Genomic DNA, 16,741 nt, shown 5'->3' on the forward strand with positions numbered 1-16,741 from the left:
ATGTTTCAGGCATTGTTTTTGAAAGTAGTTAACCTCTGGGCAAACAATTTATTATGTTTTTGTCTATATTTTTGTGTGCGGTGTTTGAAGTGACGTTGTTTTCTATAGAAATGTACTTTACCACCCGCTAACACTTTAAATGTTTTATTTTAAATTTGATATTAACACGATTTTAAATATTTTCTAAATTCTAAAGGTACTTGTTTTTTAAGTTACCTGCAGCTCTTATTCCAAGGACATTAAATTTTGTGTTTTTCTAAAAACTCTTTAAAAAATATTTAGAATTCAGTTTTTAGCGTGAAGCATTATTAACTGAAGTGTGTCAAAATAAAAAAATTAAAATGAATTAAAAAAATACTCGAAATATATTTAAAATGCAATACAAAAATTGTATACAAAACCGAAATCAAATGTTAAATATTAAACTAAGTTCTTAGAAGTCTTCTAGTTTATAGAAATGGTGATGGTCAATTTGTTTCAGAAAGGCTTTTTTGTATTTAGACGAAGTCTCCATTTTATACCTCGTAGAGACTGACTTAACTGCGTTATGTTGTAAGGTCTGCCTCTAATAAAATAAACTCAGGAGTAATTTGTAAAGAATTAACATACCTTTAGACTCGAGATCTAAGATAGTGTGTTTCTTTTTTTTAAAGGTTTGTTTACTTTTTTCATTTATAGCTTCCCTTTTATATGAAACTGTGATGATGACGATGAGCATACATTTTGAATGAATAGAACCAAAGGCCGGCGTCGATCAAGATGATTACAATGATAAGAAAGTCAAGGCTTTCGTCTCAGCGTGTTTTTTTCTTTGTTGATGATTTTGATTATCAGCGTTTGTTGCTTTTATACGAGTATACGCACAATGGAGCAGTTTCTTAGTTTTAAGTGATGATGTTTGTCCTAGCTCTTTTTTCAAAGGCCAACAGACAGACAGACAGATATAGGCAGACAAAAAGACCCAAATCAGACGTAAATGAATTGAATTATTTGTTTAAATTTTATGGTATAGAAGTTTTATACAATAATGTCTTGAGAGTGGAAATGAATTAATTGCCTATTTCTGTAGAACGTATCTATACGGATATAAGCTAATTGAGTATATTGTTTGTTTAGATTGGAAATTTATGTTTGTTTATCTTATAAATAAAAGAGAATATATATGAGGCATGCTTTTAAAAACAAAACACAAGTTCATTTGGAGTATTATCAAAACGGATCGAAGTTGAAGTTCAATGCCCATCACGGGTGATTTTCATCATATACATAAAAAATTCTGTATACAAATTTAGTGATTTGTTGTTATCAAACATGAATAATGCTAATTAACATTTAAAACAACAAAATTATTGATAACCTTTCTGGGCCTTCAGACGTATCCCCGTCAAAATGAGATTTTAAAATTTATAGCAATTAGCTTTTTGAATTTTATACGAGAGCTCTTATGGGAATTTTTGTTTTCAAAAATAGAAATGTGCAATAATTTTAATTATCAGAATGAGCTATGAAACAAAATATTGAGATAGGGATCTGTAAGCTCGTGTGTACCTAACTTTTTAAGTTCTTAACATTTTCAGATTCTACACATAACATCAAGCCTCTATATTGTAAGTTCTAGATGATCAAATGTTACAATAATCTGTTTTTTTTTTCGGGGAAAATCACTGATGTTGCAACAGGTCAAATGACAGCCCCAGATTTTTCAAGGTTACTACAGTTAACGCACTGTGTTTGAGTAGAATGACGTTTAAAGTAAAAACAACAACGGCCGAATTCTTGACGAAATTCTAAAATAAATTTAAAACACGATCTAGTTATTCTCAGTTTGTGTTGGACCTGAACATTTTTTCATATCTTATCATATGTCCGGGCTAAATGGTGGATGCAATAAAGCCTCCCATCCGAGCTCCTGTAGCATCTACAGAGTTATCAACGAAGTGTGTGGCTTGGCATTGTCCTTGTGAAACACTGCATTATTTCTGTTGGCTAATTCTTAACGCTTCTGGTCGTTCGCCTGTTTTTAGCGGTTGATCGCAGTTGAAAGTAGAATTAGTCGTCTGGACATGGGAACAGCCTTTTGTGGATGATCAGCAAGACATTTCTGGCCGTTAATCGCGGCTTGGCCACTTTTTGAGACGATTCACCGGCATTTGACCACGACCGTTTTCGTTTCATATTGTCGTTTGTAAACCATTTTCCGTCTCCAATTACCATCCTCTTGAAAAATGGGTCGGGTTTGTTTCGTTTAAGGAGCATATCGCAGGCTTTGATTCGGTTCACAAGTTTTTTTTTGCGTCAAATTATGCGGGACCCAAACATCAAGCTATTTTGTATCCAACTTTCTGTAGTTAGTTTAAAATCGTTTGGTGATTAACTTCCATCTCCCAGGCGATGTCACGAGATGCCACTTGCCGGTCTAACTTGATGTTTTCCATGATTTGATCGGTATTCGTCGTCACCGGTCTTCCGCCTGGTGGTTTATCCATGGTGTCGTTTTAACCGTCTCTTAATCGTCGAAACCGTTCAACCGCGGTTTGAAGTGCTAGAGTACCATATCGCCTTAAACACAATTAATCTCACGGAACGTTTTTCTACCGGATTTGCCTTTAATGAAGGAAAATTTTTAATAGCCCGAATTTCGGCATAGTAAAATCCATTGTTTACACGTCTATAACACTGTTGAATACAATAATCCAAACTAATCATGAATAGCGTTTTTTGTACGTTATGTCAAGACCTTTGAAATGATGTACAGTATTTCCAGATACGAGCTCCGTAGCGCTTTTCACATATCCGCGAAATTTAAAAGACAAAAAGGCGAAAGGGAGATATTTTCTAAAAATATTTCATTAGGCCACATTACAAGTCTTAGTGGTCTGGAATTTAATGCAAAATTGGAATAAATCCCAAAATTAAGCCTTGAAAAGAAGTGAAAACATTACTGAACTGGGTTCTAATATCCTAGAGCCATAATTTTGACGTTCTATTTAATCGAAGTTCTATCTCCGACTGAGATTTTTAAATCAGTGTTTTTTACCTCCAATTTTGTTCAAAAACCTTAAGGCAAATACGGACTTTATTGTCAATTGATTGCACTTCAGCGTTGTTACACGCCGTTCAAAGATTGGCAAGAATTGGCTGCTAAACATAATACGACATTGAGTTTAGCCTTGAAGAACTTTGGTTCATGAAAGATGAATATTATGACTGCATCTCAGCAATTGACAAAAAATATTTCAAAATTCTCTGAACCGTGCTAATGAGTCCATGTCAAGAACGAAACTATATACAGGAAACTGAATCACTGTTTTGAGAGTTATTTTCGAAAAGTATTCACAGTTAACGAGATGAGTTTAATATTTAAGATCCGAACTGAAATGCTAGAGCTAAATTACAGGCCTCATAGGGTTGATATAAATCATAATTGTAATCTTTGCAACCTTAATCAAATCGAAAACGTTTATCATTTCCTAGCAAGATGTCCAATACTACAAGAAATTCGACGTTTATACTTTAGGAAAAGCTTTCTTTTTACAGAAGGGAGTTACTGGATTCTAAATGGTGAGTATGTGGTTGAAAAGTCCTTATTCGGTTTGTTACTGAAGTTATCGCTTACAGAAATACTTATGTACATCGCTTTTAGAAACAATCTATTTATTTATTGTATTAATTTACTTACTCTTTAATTGATTAATTCGTCAATCTTTAAAATTTAAATACATTAGTTTAAATAGTTTCCTTTTCTAAAAAATGTAACTTTTGCAAATTATTTATATAAGTTTCTATCAGTTTTAATTAGATCTGATTAAAGTTAAGTCTTAAACTTTTATGATATTTTGATAAAACATGTCTATGTTAACTGGCAAAATTATATTTAATGTTAAAATACTCTACACTTTTTCACTTTCAATTTTCTTGCTGTGTTTAAAATTTATAAATCTAAATTTTATTGTAATAATTTTGAATATATTCAGCATGCTGGTTAATCTCTTAGACTAAAAAAATTGTACTTTATCTGTTGAAAAAATAAAAATAATAAATCAGTGTTTTAACGTTTGATAACTTGATGAAGAAATAAGTTAGAGCTCAATCGAGTTCTAATTTATCAGTAAACAGAGTCTTAGAGACTAGAACTTTGTTAAGAAATTATCACTGGACACGTTGGCTCTGAAGGTAGATGGTCCTCGGATCACATATATCTTTAAAAAGTCTTGATGCGCTTTGTGAAAATGTACCACTTAAACTGTGTTGGAAGAAGTTGGAACATCGATTATTTTCAAAACTTTAGCAGTTGAGATTTGAACCAAGCCTGCGATTATATTTAAACTTTTGTTGCATGACAAATTTGTTTCAAGAAAAATGCTCATAAGCCCGGGCTATTTTGGACGTAGAGGCCATTACAAAAAGTCTGAAGAGTGTATTAGCTGGAGGTGCCTGTGGAGTGTGTTCCAAATCCAACGAAATGATAGGAAAAGCTTCAAAAAGGCGGCAATTTTGATTGAATACCGAACGTGTCAAATGCTTCTGTACAATTATTACAGAAATTTTGAATTTTTGACTAACAATTGAAAGTTTTTTAAAAGAACTTAAGTGATGGCCTTTGAGCTTGCTCTTATTTCTGCTAAATCCAAACTTTTCGACGGAATCTTTAACTTCGTTTAGTGTTCAGCAATTTGTACCTTATATCGTTTGATCACATTTATATAGCAACCGTACTGAAATGTTGGCTGTGGAGGGCTTTGTGATTCATATTAAATACCACATCATATAACATGTAGAGCCAATATGTATTGTTTAGTCTGATATGTAACTCAATCCTTGTATCAAAACACTTGCCCTAAAGAAAGCAAAGATATGGAACTTAAGTATTGGATGTTTTTTATCACTTTAAGTAAATGTTTGTAAATATGAACGAAAATTGTGTCTTATTGGAAAAAAAACCAGATACAAATTCCCCAAGGTTAAGTACCTACTTATTCACCGCAAAGCCAAAGCAACCAACGGAGAGTATTATTTTCTATCACAAACTAAAGCCCTTTGTACGTATAACAAAAGCCATTTTTATATTTTCTAAGCATATTTAATCTGCAATTAATTGATCAAGGGAGGAAATAATCACATTTTTAAAAGAATTTAACATTTTTAATTCTTTAATAGCAATCATTTCAACGCAATTACTGCGTAAGCTTAAATTGATTATAGACAAAAATGCTTGCAATCTATTTGATTTCATATGATTGTTTTTTTTTTTAAGTCTTAAACAGTCTTAAAAAGTATTGAATGGATTCAAGGTGCATTTTGAACTCATTATTTATTGAATTCAAAAAATTCTCAAATACCTATTTCGTCTCTGAAGGTCACCTCTTCATCACCTCTATCTTTTGACTAATTTTGCTTAAAATTCCTCCAAATTATTTTCTGAAACCTTAAAAGCACCCATTAATTAACCTCTATACGTTTATAAAGTTGGTATAGGTACTTACAGTCTACACCTACATACTATTTCAAAAAATTTCTAAAACTCAATTCGTTCTTCGTTTCGCCTCACTAGAAAAACTATCTTATGCCACATTTATAAAAATACATAATATCCCTGTCCACAACCTGCCAAAGTATCAAATTTCTTCTGATTTTAATGTTACGATTTACTTGCAACACCATTAATCTACCTAATCTCAACCAGATGACACCATACTGTCTCAATTTAAAGCGGCATTTAACACTTCTTCATACCACAAATATACACTACAAAAACAACAACAACCAAGTACGTACAATACCCATTAAACTGATCTAATGACGATGACATTTTAGTGACTAAAGAAGAACTTACTTAGAAAACCCATAAGTAATTTGAATTCAAATGAAAAATTACACAAAATAACAACCCATGTGGTAAGTGCCACAAAAATGAAACTCTCAAATTAAAAAAAAAATGTATCGTGTTTGTGTAACCTGATAGATCATAGGTCTTATCCACTTCAGCACCAAAAATTAAAAAAATAGAAAACATGTTCAAGTGCCTAAATATATACCTACCAACCCTCTGTAAGTAAGCCCTCTATGCACACATCTAGTACGTACTTAGAGGAATAGATAGTTTAACATCATGTAAAGTATGCACTTGAATTTAAATCTCAAGTCAACAAGAACTTCAACTTAGCCAAGCAACTATGCCAATGATGATTTTTACTCCATCAGAGTGAGGGTGATTAATATCCCTTAATAACCTCTAAACCAAACCACCTCAAAATTGTATTCCTATTCGTATCTTTATCTGAGTCATTATCTTGCAGATCAGAAAACTACACATTAAAATAGAAACATAGGACACAATATTTCTAAATCGCATGGGACTTTCAATAAGAGCCACGAAAAACAACGTTAGCGAAAACAAAAAATCAATTTCAACTTGGTACACCCGCATATGTTCACATTTTCAACCCAAAAACTTTGTGCTTGAAAATGATGTTTCGAAAGTAGAATATTCTAAGGCAACCTCAACCTCAGCCTCACCAAGTCGAAAAAAAAATACATACTGCGAAGGCGAACTAAACTTCCCTTGCCACTTCTAATTTACGATTGAGAGCACGTTTTTGTATCAGTGAACTCAGGAGGACAAGACAACATGTGGCGGTGGCCTAGCAAAAGTAAAAAGTAACCAACAAAATTTCTGCTGCCTCCCTCACAAAATAATACACAAAAAAGAACAAAACAATTGCAATGTGCAATCAAATGGAAACGAAGATGAACAAAATAAAATGCACAAAAAGATTGAGAACAGATGGGAATGGGAATAAATTGAGAAACGAGAGACAGAGAAAAAGGGAGAGAGTGAGCGAGAGATACAAAAAGTATCTGTGAGATACTTCTCTCTAACTACCCATCGCCCTCTGGTGGCCAGATTTAATGACTCTCAATTCTCTTATACTCGCATTGTGTCTCACTCTAACTCGAAAAATAAAGTGAAACAGAATCCTAAGAGAACAGAAAGAATTTCCAATTTTCATACAATTTTGTCCACTTCTTGCGTTTTTTTGTTTGTTTCGTTGCGTGTATCTTTTGGATACATTTTGTATGCATTTCATTCGCTCTACACCCAAATTAGATATTCTCATCCCTCTCTCGATGGTATTTCAATTCCAATTGTCTATACTCTTTGTTACTCAGCAACTGCTAACTGAACTCAGGCAGCCAAAACACACAGAAACAGAAGACAGAACAGAAATTATTTACGGTTTTTCGATTTTCAATCGAAACCGAGCTAATGTATCTTCGTTTGGAAATGCAGTTAGGTCAGTTGAGTAAGATACTTTACCGAGAGCGGACGTGAATTTTGAATCTTTATCCGTTCGCTACACATTTTTCTACACACACACACAATTTCTATCTTTATAAAGAAAAGAAGCAAAACAAAAAAATACTGAATGTACACGGATTTATTTCAATCTTTGGGTGTTTGATTCTTTTTTATTATCATTTTCTTATAATTTTAATTGGCAAATAAAATCACAAAGTAATAGTTTACGAGAACGCGGTATTGTGCGAGATTTTCAAAATAAATAAAACACGACAAACATATAAGAAGAAGAAGAAGTGTATCTCCTATCATAGAGATAGTATCTCTAGCAAACAAAAAATATATCAAAGTATCTACGAGATACAATAAGAAAATTTATAATTTTCTTAAATGTTTTATGTTTAAATTTTCGCGACGACTGTGGATATTCAAAAAATAAAGTTCTTATGATTTTTTTTCTCAAATGAAATTAATTCTCTACGATAATTAAAGTGAAAAAGGATTTACTACATAAGAAAAGAAAAATAAAGGATAACCAACCTATCAAATTCAAATCTTATCTTCTATTTGAAAAAAAAAAGATACAATTTTGTAACAAGTGATTTTTCAAATTTTGTGAAGTGAAGTTACAAGGGAAAAAAAAAAACGAGTTGAATTTTAGTGATATATCAAAAAGAAATTCAAAATTCAACTCTAAATTTTATACGAGTGAAAATTATACGAAATTTTAAACCAAAATAATTAAAAATCATATCAAATTGGATACCATTTTAAAATTTTATCAAAGTGATCAAAAAAGACATCGCGGTTATTTTTTTTGGATACTTAAGAAAAATCCTCAAAAAAAAAAAATTCTACCTAAATCGAAATCTTCTTGGAATGATAAATATTTCAAAATCAAAAGGAGCTCAATTTTGAAACATACAAAAAATAAAACTAAGGTAAGTTTTTAATAAATGATTAATGGACTTATTTTTAAAAAGTGTGAGAGGGTACTAGGAAGGCACCTAACAAACACTTAGGTGTAAAACGGATGTTCCATAAGTTAGGCAGGGTCGATGTTCAAGTTTAGATGATACCTACATATTTTGTGTAGGTAGGTATCATAACTGATAGAGTTTCCAAGAAATCAAAGGATTAGTACCCTTTCGAAAATAACTAAAATTAGGCAATCTCTTAAATTTGAGAATTTTTTCATAACTTTGGTAATTAACTTCCTCCAAAAAGCTAGCAAGAGGCCTTGAAAAGACATTGCGTTTTCTAAACAGTTATGTATACCTATAGTGAGTCATTAAATAATTTGGTAGAATTAATAATTAAAATCAACTCTTTTGAAACTAAAGGTTCGTAGGTAGTTTAAGTCGGATTAATTCTTGTTGGTAAATTAATGATACTGTCTATTTTTGTAGATACTCAGTTCTTAGGTTCCTTAAATAGGTTTCTAAGAGATTAATTCATGAGTATTTTTTCTATAGATTATAACTATTATCAGATATGAAAATATTTAGGTACCTAACTTCCCTCCCTACATTTTTAAAACACAAAAAGATGAAGAGAATTAAGGGTTTACGAAGATTAAAGGCTCGTGAGCTTATATGGGAACCTATTAAGGTGTACCAATTTAGCTAATTTTGATCATGTTTTTCAATTGAATTCTGATTTCCGTTTTCAAAGAAAAATTGAAAGTTTTAGACTTAGTTTTTGAATAACTTCATTTAAGTGTAAAATCTTAAATCAAATGAAATTCCCATTGGAGATTTCCTTACAATTACCGGTACCTACTACTGGTCTATTGCTTTAGGAAGAAGTGCTCTACTGGGAATAAGAAGTTTCGAATAGTTATTAATTGTATACTTATTTTATAAAAAAAAGTCAATTTCTTCGAGCTAAGATGTGGAAAGCTCTGTAGGCATCTGTTTTAACGTTAAGTCTTACATTTTAAAAAGCCTTTGATAATTGTACAAATTTGTACATTGTCTTCTTCTTTATGTTAATAGAATTTGTGTTTACAAAAATATTAAAGTTTTATAATTGGCTCAATTAGCAATTTTTCATAAAAGAAACAACTTATTTAACACTGTTTTCTGAATAAAGCTTCAGATTGCTAAATTATGACCTTTATTATTTCTGCAAACTCTTGCAATGTCAAGTTTATTCTAGGTATAAACAGAAGTCGATAGCTTACCTTATCTAGGTAACTCGAATAACACTTGGTAGGCAAATATTTGAAACGGTTTTTTGTTCAAGTTCTTGGGTGAAGTTTTTAATGGAATATTTTTGATATGCAAAAAAAAGAAAATTAATCTTTTATTGTTGTTTTATAATGAACTTAAAAATAGTTTCAAATAGGAATTGTAGATTGAAAATAAGTTTCATTATAGGTGTCTTAGCTGGAAACTACTTAATAAGTATATAGGTTAAATGTATTTTGACTTAGAGTTTCGAGCAAATGATTTTTGAAGAAGCTAGGTACATGGTTGAAGAAGTCATGCACTATCAAAAAGACTCAACTTAGAAGACCTCATCTCATCTAACAAACTAGAACAATTATGGTCTTAAAGGCTTCATAATAAGCTCCAAATGGATTTAATAGTTGCTTTTTCAGCCAGCAAATAACTTGGAGTATGTAGGTAATAAAAACCTTAGTGGATTTTCAATAAATTGTGACAAAGGCATTTATTCAGGTTCAAGTTTAAATTCTTTCGAAATTCAAAAACTGTATTAAAATATTTTTGTCTTAACTATAGAATTTAATTATTTTAATTTTAAATAGGAATTCCCCTTTACTTTCGAGTTCAAAAACCATCCGCCTATATTTATTTTGAGTCATATCTTAGTGAGTAATGATTCCGAAAGAATTCTTGGAAAAAGCAATCTTAAAATAGAAATTAAGAAAATGTATATCAAGTCGATATAAGTTCAAAACTTCAAAGAACAAACAATTGAAGACCAATCAAAGATAGGTAAACCCTGCTGTTAAACATTATATTTATAGGTATCTCCCCACTTAAATACGTACATTTATCGTGCTTTGCAAAATGTGATATAGATAGGAAGGTATAGGCTCTCACAAAGACCCTCGATGTTCCTGAGTCAAAAAGATATAGTATTTCCGTTCCAGAGCAACATTGTTGGTATTCCTTTAAAGTATATTATTTTCTTTGTTATATCTCCTCGCATAAGCATATTCTGCAATAAATTTACTTACCTTATACTTATTATTTATATCTTATCATTTTGGTTCTTGTGCAAATGGAGCAAAAGTGATATCAGAATAGGTAGCAAGTATTAGTCATACTCTAGATACAAGCTTTAATAATCTTATCTCAAACAAAAAATATTTATATATACTGAGGTATGAAGGTACTTGTGACTTGATGATTATTCACTACCTTCATTTACCTTAGTACGTAGGTCTATATTTTTAATCAAATAAGTCAAACTACTTTATCCAGGCCACATCATCATTATCATCATCATTTACTATAATATGGTATAACACTTGAGTATACATTCTAAAAGTTCCTATACCTAAATACCATTTACCCTAAAAACTATTCCATGTGGAACTAAGTAAATTATACCTAAAGTTAAGTATAAGTCTAATGCCAAAACAAAATGGTTAAAAGTTTTCTTGACACAAATAACTAACTAAGTGCGAGAACAAGAAAAACCTTTTTTATTTATTTTTGTTGTATTTTGAAAGTGAAGCAGATATCTATCTATGAGAACTTTACTTCGTATCGTTGGTAGTTCTGTATGTATCTATGAGTATTTTAGGTACTTCACTAATTAAATTATATTATTATTAAGACGCACCACAACCGCAACCATCTTTCACAAGCTATATAGAACGTATATAACATTATTTGACATTAACGGTACACTATAAGTTGTATAGGATTCGACATCTTATTACCTTCTTGTGCACACCTAACCTACCTATAGGTGTTTTCTTTAAGGCTGATAGTCGGCTTATGTATTTTTGCCTTCAACTACTGTAATGTCTTTTTATAATACAACAAATAATTATTTTCATTGAATTAAATGATTATTTTCTACTTAGGTTGAAAGACTTAAAAACACAAAAAAAAGTCTGGTGTGTAATTTTCTACTTTAAACACTTTTTTAAAAGTCTCAAGGTAGAATAATATACACCTGTTTTTTATGTGTTTACCTCATGCCTAATGGCCTATACACTATGTCATCATCAGCATTAAAATAAATTTATTACTGACTCGAATTGAATTAAGAGGCTTAGAATAAAAGATCGGGGCAAGAGACACACAATTCTATATTCAACCATTAATGAGAATCTTTGTTTATTTATATTCTTTTGGGGGGCTGGAAATCATCATAACTTATTTAAGCCTACCCTAGATTTTTAGAAATATTAAATATAATTTTCATTTAAATCATATTTTTTATTGCTTATTCTCCTTTAAGTTAAAGGCCAAAAAGAGGTTAACCAAAATTTGTATAAAGTTAGTGTTGTTAATTTTTCTATTATTTATTGTTATTGTTCGAAATTAGGTTTTTTCTCTTTGTTTATTTCTTCAAAATATGATTTTTTAAATAAATTTATTTGATTCCATATTCTGACATAATTAGACGAAGTTTCGTGTGTATTTTATTTTTAAATTCATTCTGATTCAGAAAAAAATAAGAAAAAGAAAAAAATAGAAGAACAACATCGATAAATTAAATTCGGTCAATAAAAATTAGGAAAATGTAAAGAAAATCATTTTGTTTTATTTTTGTTTGTGTGTTTTGTTTTTTTTTTGATTTCTTGGAAAATTTATTGATTGGATTTTTTATTCAAGATTAATATTCACATATAAAAGATAAATAATATTAAATGGGTATATTGATCTCTTTTCGAAGATGATGATTTTTATTTATTTAAGTTAAAATTATTAGAATTTTCAAAAACACACTTCATTAATAAATTTTGAAATTTAGACAGAAATGTAGGTATATCATTTTTATATCATCAACTTTGATATTTGATAAATAAATCAAGGCTTTAGATGAAGTGATTAATAGGTGTCTTTGATAAAATTTAATATATTGTTTTGTGGAAATTAAATTCTGATATAAAATAAATTGGTATGGTAGTGACAAGAGACTAATGTGTGTTTTCTTGTAGAAAATCTGTGCTTGCAAAACATTCACCATTTCTTTCAGTGAATTTTAATAACTTCATTGCATTGTTGAAGCAAAAATCGTTCCAGTTTTAGTAATGTCATAGTTCTAACTTGTCATATGTGAAAAGACGACATCTCTAAAAGTGACAACCTACAATATTGTGGCCTAATCAAAATGCAACCACTTAATGGAAACAATAATTGACTAATAAATCAGTCTTACGCAATAGAAATTATTGAAATAATTTATTTAGATAAAAAACCAAAACATTAAAATTGGATTTAGTTTAAATTTGCAAATATTTACTTATTAATATTTAATTTCTCAGAAAATACTGATATCTATATAAAGTTTTCAGAAATAAAGCAGAAAATTAAATTATCCAATATTCTTGATTATTTTTACAATCAACTAAAAAATTACGAACAAAATTTCAATTAATATTGAATTCAATGGAAATACTAAGAATTTATACTGTCGTAAGTCACGATTTATCTTTTTATTGTTGTAAATTGTTGTTTGTTAAATAAAAACAACAAATTCGATGTCAATAAATAAACAAAAAATAACACCATTTCATGACTTTGATGTTATTTTTTCGATGTTGGAATTCTTTGGAAAACAATTACAAAAATTCGCATACCATTGAAATCATATATATCAAAAAAAAAAAAAAACAATACAAAATAAAAAGCTCAGTGAAAAGTTGTTTATATATCAACAATTTATTGATCTTTTTCAAGAGAATTTATTTATTTTTTTTATTTTCAAAATCAACAAAAAATCCGATTATGTGCATTGAATTTTCCCCCAACTCAAAAGAACCAAAAACAACAACAACGAAAAATAAAAAAAAAGGTCAATCACTATGAGATAACCTAATTTCGTGACTCTATCAAACTTATTTACACCAATTCAATATAGAATAGCCCAGCAAATCGAGGGTGAGAGTAAGAGAGAGAGAGAAGGAAGAGGATATAAATTTTCCTCATTTATATAGAATTTCGTCACATTTATTTGTATAATTTATCACCTTCAATTTCGATTTAGTTTTCTATCATCATCATCATCATCATGGATACTTTTGTATGACATGAAGATTGTATTTATGTACGTCTGTCAATAACGTCACAACCTTGGTAACAATTTGAAATCAGATTCGTGTTTGAGTACTTACAGAACTCAAACAGACAGAACGTGAGCTTTCCAATCGATGGTGATTTTCTATCTACCAAAAAATAAAGAAAACCTTTTAACTTAAATCAAAGGCTAGAAAAATTAAATATTTACAACACCTCAGTCTTTCTTCTCTGTGTGACTCTGTAAGGTTTATTATTTTAACCTAAAAACAGTCTTCATGATGTTATGTTTGGCCCTAAATTGATAAACAAACATTTGGCTTTTTTGAGCTGCTGTCTTGCCAACGACCAACCGCATGCACTTGAGGAGGCTACAAACAGTCTTGTTAGTTTTAGACATCTAAGCATCTACAATAATGAATTGTGAAGGCACTTTAGAAAAATGTGTTTATTTGTGTGCTTGGGCCTAATCATAAGTAAATATAAAAATATATTCTTCCCCCCCCCCTCCTATCAATTTTTGTTTTCTGTAGATATTGGAATACAATTGAAAGCTTGTTTGGGAGTAAACAATTGTTTAAGTGCCGGCATATTAAGCTATTGGAGTTTTGAAAATAAACACAATCATGTAAAAGACTCGATGACCTTAATTTTGGGTGTGACTGTGATGTATTTACACTAAATTTTCAAAAACTACCTAATTGATTTTGGTTTTGATTTTGTACCTAGTACAAATTGGCTTTTGACAACATCTAGATTACGCAATTTAGAGAAGTACCTGTGATAACGTGTATCTAAGTGGGGCTGCCGGAATAGTCGGTTAAGAAGCTTTAAGTGTGTTTATGTAGATGGCGCCAAAACTAGGGGTTTTTAAGCTATTAAAGAACATTTTAACAGTCCATTTAGCACTTTAAGAAGCCTTTTAAAAATCAATAGACAACTTCGCCAATTCTATTTCTAGGGTCTTGAATCGATTGATATGCATTGGTATGGTTAAAAAGGTATTAAATCACAAATTCAGATGCAAATAAAAGGAAAACTCTTATTGGAAAACCTTATATTTATGTTAAAAAGTTTGAGGATAAACACAATTTTCTAAAATCACATAATTTTTCCAATATTCAAGTTCAAATAAAGTCACAACCATTCTAAATTCAGAAAAGAAAACATTTGTATCGTTTATTTTTAAAAATCTTAAAAAAATTACATCTATTTACGTTAAGAATCTATTTTTCAAAAATGATTCACACTGACTGAAAAAAATACTTCATGTTCATTTCATTACCTCACAATGATTAGGTACTTTATTTTAGTTCTATTTTTATATTTTAATCACACAAAAATTACTAAACATTTTGTAGAGTGTATGAATTCATTTAAACTTTTGAATATACCTGTTAGCAGTATAAAAAAAGTTCAACAAACTTAAATTGTCAATTTATCGTCTTTTTTTTGTTTTGTTTTAATTCTGCAATTTCTGTGAATCAACAAAAACAAATATGAAATTTCCAGAAATAGCAACGAAATGCAATACCATTGAAGTTAAGAAACTAATTGGGACACCATTAGTCCGATTCACCGGAAATTGACTGTTTTTTTTGTATATCTTTCTCCCTTATAACTTCACTGTAAACTTATCTGCATGAAGTTAAAAAAGTTGCATGTCATTTATTTATTCAGAGAAATGGAATTTTTTTGTAAATAGTTATTTTAGTTGGAAATATCATTATGAATTTTGTGATTTGTGAAAATAAATAAATTTTGTTTTCATCAAAAAATTCAAGTTAAATGACTTTTCTAGGAAATACCCCGACACAGACCACAGAACGATGACACGTCATCAGAACTCAAAACAGAAGCAACAGGTTTTTTTGTTAAGTATGCACAAAATGTTTGTTTACTTAAAATCGACTTGTCATCAAAAAATCAGTCATCAAAAAATCTGAGTAAAAGATACACAACATTTTGATTGATGTATCTTTTAATTTTTAAATATTTCTTGCTGTGGTAGATACGTTGGCTTCATCAGCACCATTAACATCAATATCAAAAACTTTTACTACTCTTGTCACTCATTATGTCCTTTATAATGAACTGTAAAATAAGCTTATACCTCACAAAATTATTATGACTTTTTGCATCCGTAAGATAGCTACTCGTACCGTACAATAAAAAAAAGATACACATCTTATTACCTTACCTTATACTCATTATAAATTAACTTCGCATCTTAAAATTTCGCAATGTTTTTTGTGTATGTTTGTAGATATCTGTCACATCTTGATAGCTATACAAATTTAATCACACCACCACCGTACCTTTCTTCGAAAGAAAAAAAAACTAATTTTAATTATCAATCTTACAAGTTGTTTCCTAAGATAAATATCTTAAGACAGCTCTAGGGCACAAAAATACGAACATACAAATGTAGAGAGAGAAGGACACAAAAAAAATCTAGTAAAAGTGCTAATTAACTTTGGCACTCATTTAAATAAATAAAAAAAAGAAAAAGATAAAATTTTTAAAATTGTGTGAGTTTTGTTGGCAAACCAAACTTCCTCAAATAAAAAAACAAAAAGTATCTATCTAGATTTAATTTATAGACTTTGCGTTTTGTAAATGATCATGACACTGTATACCTTCAAGTACACAAGTTCGTACCTATCTCAGTGAGTTACGTTATCAGATGCAAAAGAGCAAATAAAAAAAGCAGTATATAATTAAATCGCAATAAGTATCTACAAGTTCATAGGTACTCGCGAATTCTCTAACTACTTCTTGTGTAATTAAACCTACATCTTAAAATTTTATTTACATATAGAAAATGTTAAGATTAATTCTATATAAGTACCTTAAATAGACAAAATCTTTCCATATAATTTATACGTAGAAATACTTATAAATTTCAAGTGAATGATATCATAGATACATTTGTATCTTAATTTTATATTTCTCAGTATTTGTCGGTTAATTTTTGATTATTATTGTTTACTTCAATATAATTTGCATTGAAATTATGCAAGATACTTAATGGCTGTAATAACATATAAGAAAAAATAATGCTTAATAGTGAATAATCACGATTTATTTCTTGTAGATAGTTAATTTATTGATGAAAAAGATAGATAGATATTTAATTTTTATTATAATGTGCCAATGGGTTTATACACGGGGGTTAGGTGAAGGTCTTTTTGAGTAGTGTAAAGTAGATTTA

At 29.8% G+C, this 16,741-nt stretch overlaps 1 protein-coding gene across 1 annotated transcript in view; it reads left to right on the top strand.

Annotated features, from left to right (window-relative positions):
* Nucleotides 1–7,288: 7,288 nt before the first annotated feature.
* The window catches only part of LOC129938476 (insulin-like growth factor-binding protein complex acid labile subunit), a 29,733-nt gene continuing 20,280 nt past the window's right edge, over nt 7,289–16,741 (top strand). Inside the window, exon 1 of the mRNA XM_056046081.1 lies at nt 7,289–8,241. The gene's annotated coding sequence lies outside the window, so the exon portion shown is untranslated. The remainder of the gene's footprint in view (nt 8,242–16,741) is intronic.

The sequence above is a fragment of the Eupeodes corollae genome, chromosome 1, assembly GCF_945859685.1.
Source record: "Eupeodes corollae chromosome 1, idEupCoro1.1, whole genome shotgun sequence".
NCBI classification, from domain to species: Eukaryota; Metazoa; Arthropoda; class Insecta; order Diptera; family Syrphidae; genus Eupeodes; species Eupeodes corollae.